Here is a 3,695-nt window from a genome sequence, read left to right as displayed (position 1 = left end):
TGCTTCCAGTCTCCATGGCCACTGAGCTGGAGAGAATAAAAACAAAAAAAGGAAAGGCCGGGAGCTTCGGTCACCAGGGGGCTTGGTCAGTCTGAAAACAGCCCTCAGCCCCTCACCCAGACTGGCCAGGCACCCCAGTGAGGACCTCCACCCTGAAGGGGGTGTGACCAGTGGCAAACAAACATCATACCCTCATCCAGACTGGCCAGGCACCTCAGTGGGGACTCCCACCCTGATCCAGGACACCCTTCAGGGCAACCCAGCTGGCTCCCACCCATGCACCAGGCCTCTATCCTATATAGTAAAGGGTAATATGCCTCCCAGCACTGGGATCAGCGGAGCCGCGAGGCCTCCTGGCACCAGGACCAGCGTGACGGGGGTTCAGTGCCCAAATCCCCTCATTGCTCTGCAGCTCTGTGTGTGACAGGGGGCAGGGCCACAACCTCTCAATGTGCCCTGCTCTGTTCGTGACAGGGGAAGGCACCCTAACCCCCTGATCAGCCCTGCTCTGTGCCTGATAGGGGGAAGCTCCCCAACCCCCTGATTGCCCTGCGGCTCTGTGTGTGACAGGGGGCGTTGCCCCAACTCCCCTATTCGTCCTACTCTGTGAGTGACAGGGGGGTACTCCCAACCCCCTGATTGGCCCTGCTCTGTGCATGACAGGCTACGGAACCCCAAACCCCTGATGGGCCCTGCTCTGTGAGTGACAGGGGGTGGCACCGCAACCTGCCCATCGACTCTGCCTCAAGTGTGACGGGGGCGGTGCCCAACCACCCAATCGGCCCTACCCTGAGCATGACTGAGGGTGGCATCACAACCTTCCGATCTGCCCTGCTCTGTGCATGACAGGGGGCGGCGCCCCAACACCCCAATCAGTCCTGCTCTGAGCCCGACCAGGGGCTGCCCCTAGGGCAGGGGTGGGCAAACTTTTTGACCCGAGGGCCACAATGGGTTCTTTGGGATCGCAGACTGCGAGAGGGCACAGGCTGAGCTTAGGGACCCCCCCTTCCTCCCTCTCTTAGATATCATTTGTGCTCTCTTTTCTCTCTCCCCTAATTCTCTTTTCTCAGGTAGTCACTTATATTGGGGTTATCAGTGTTATGAGTACATTCGTGCTTTGTTCCCTTTGGGTTATGTCTTATTAAGGTGAATTTTATCCTGTCTGGCTAAAGTCCTAGAGAGCAAGCAACACAACCAGACACCTTGAGAGGAAACTTCATTAACGAATGGGTCTTTTACACCCTAGACCCAGCTACAGATGCAGGAAGAAGGTGGCAGCAAGGGAGCAAAAGAGGAGTTTGTGATTGTTTTTGGTGTGTGTGTGTGTGTGTGTGTGTGTGTGTGTGTGTGTGTGTGAATGAGGCACATGTGTGTGTGTGTGTGTGTGTGTGTGCGGCACAGTTAGATCCTTAGGACATTTGGGGGCAGACTAATCGGGCTCAACTAACTAGGCAGCCTCTGCTACCATTGCAAACAGTACAAGGAGGCCAGCTCCTCTTCAGAGGCCTCGCCTTTTGAAGTGGAGAGCTGATGTAACTGAGAGCCCAGCCTCACCTCCACCCAGGGTGCACTCAGGTAACACCTGGGACGCTACAGCCACCCCTGCCAGGGACCTGCTACCTCGGCTGTGGTCCCATGGTCACCGAGCCTCCAGCCACCTCAGGCGCAGGTTCCTGTGAGTTCTGAAACATGCTCCACTCTGACCAGCCCAATGCTTTAGTTCAGGACACTGCAACCATGTGAGCAGTAGACATGTGAGCAGCACGCTCCTGTCCAAGGAGCATCAGCCCCACAAGCAGCCTGCCCCAGGCCTAAGAGCAGCAGCCTCATGTGGCCTTCCCCTGTACAAGGAGCAGCAACTGTGTGAGTGGCCCGCTTCCACATCCAACGAGCAGCAACCAAGTGAGCAGCCCGACCCATCCAAGGAGCAGCAGCCACACGAACAGTCTTCCTACATCTGAGGAGAGGCAGACTGTGAAGCCCGCCCCCATTCGAGGAGCTGCAGCTGTACACAGCCTACACCCTGCACCAGTTGAGGAGCAACAGCTGTGCAAGCATCTAGCCCTCGTCTAAGCAGCAGCAGCAGCACCACGAGCAGCCTGCCCAATCTGAATAGCAGCAGTTCTGTGAGCAGCCCATCCCCATTCAAGGAGCAGCAGCAGCCCACCCCGGTTCGAGGAGCAGCAGCCACAGAAGCAGACTGCCCACATCTGAGGAGCGGCAGCCCTGCGCAGCATGCACTGGTCCGAGGAGCAGAGCCACACAAAGCCTGCACTTGTCTGGTGAGCAGAAGCTGGGTTAGTGGCCCTTCCCTGTTCGAAGAGAAGCAGCCACATATGCAGCTTACTCCGGTCTGAAGAACAGCAGCCGCGCAAGCAGCCCACCCCCGTCCGAGGAGCAGCCTTGCAATCAACCTGCCCATGTCCAAGGAGCAGTAGCCCCACAAGCAGCCCACCACATCAGAGGAACAACAGCAGCATGCAGCCAGCCCCCATTGAAGGACAGCAGCCATGTGAACAGTCTGCCCCAGATCAAGGAGTAGCAGCTGCGTGGGTAGCCCGCCCCCATCCAAGGAACAGCAGGCTCGTGAACAACACACCCTCTGTCAGAGCAACAGCAGCTGTGAGAAGCCTCCCCCCACCAGCCAGAAGAGCCAAATGGCTATGAACAGCACCCACCAGAGGAGCTGCTGCCAAATGAGGAGCAGCCACAGCCCGAGGATCCACTGCCACCCAAGGACCAGTCCCTGAATGAATCAACATCTAGATTTGTTGGTGAAATCAAACATGGGTAGATAAAGAAACCCCCAATGGAAAGAAAAGGAGGAATCGCCTGAAAAGCTGCTAAGTGTTTAGAGGCATGCAACATGACAGAAAAAGAATTCAGAATAAGGGTCCTAGAGTGCATAAACAGGGTGGAGGAAAAAATCAACAACTTATGCAAGAATCAAGAATAAATGGATGAAAAAATCAACAACTTATGTAAGAATCAAAAAGAAATAGATGAAAAAAATCAGTAACTTATGTAAGAATCAAAAAGAAGTGAAGAGTGATATAGCTGCAATAAAAAACACCTAGCTTCAACAGTAGACTAGGAGAAGCGGAGGACTGAATTAGCAAATTAGAAGACAGGGAAGCAAAACACCCAAACTGAACTGCAATTGGAGAAAAAAATTAAAAGACAGGAGGAGAGCTATGGAACAACATGAAAAAAGCAACGTATGAATAACAGGGGTACCAGAACAACAGGAAGAGGAACAAGGGTTAGAAAACCTAATTGAGGAAATAATGTCAGAAAACTTCCCTGAGGTCGGGGAGAAAAAGGTCACACAAGCACAGAGAGTCCCAAACAAGGTGAACCCCAAAAGACCCACACCAAGACACATCATAAGTACCATGGCAAATGTTCAGGACAAAGAGAGAATCTTACATGGTGCAAGAGAGAGACGGAAAGTTACATTCAAGGGATCTCCCATTAGATTATCAAATGATTTCTCAATAGAAACCCATCAGGCCAGAAAAGAATGGATGGAAATTTACAAAGTGATGCAAAGCAAGGGACTGAATCCAAGAATACTCTATCTAGCAAGGCTATCATTAAAAATTGAAGGAGAAATAAGAAGCTTCACAGACAAAAAACGGCTAAGGGAGTTAATCACCATTAAGCCAGCAATGAAAGAAATGCTAAAGGGACTG

Source organism: Myotis davidii, unplaced genomic scaffold (assembly GCF_000327345.1).
Source record: "Myotis davidii unplaced genomic scaffold, ASM32734v1 scaffold766, whole genome shotgun sequence".
NCBI classification, from domain to species: Eukaryota; Metazoa; Chordata; class Mammalia; order Chiroptera; family Vespertilionidae; genus Myotis; species Myotis davidii.
The sequence above is the reverse complement of the archived record's forward strand: the minus strand, read 5'-3'. Positions refer to the sequence as shown.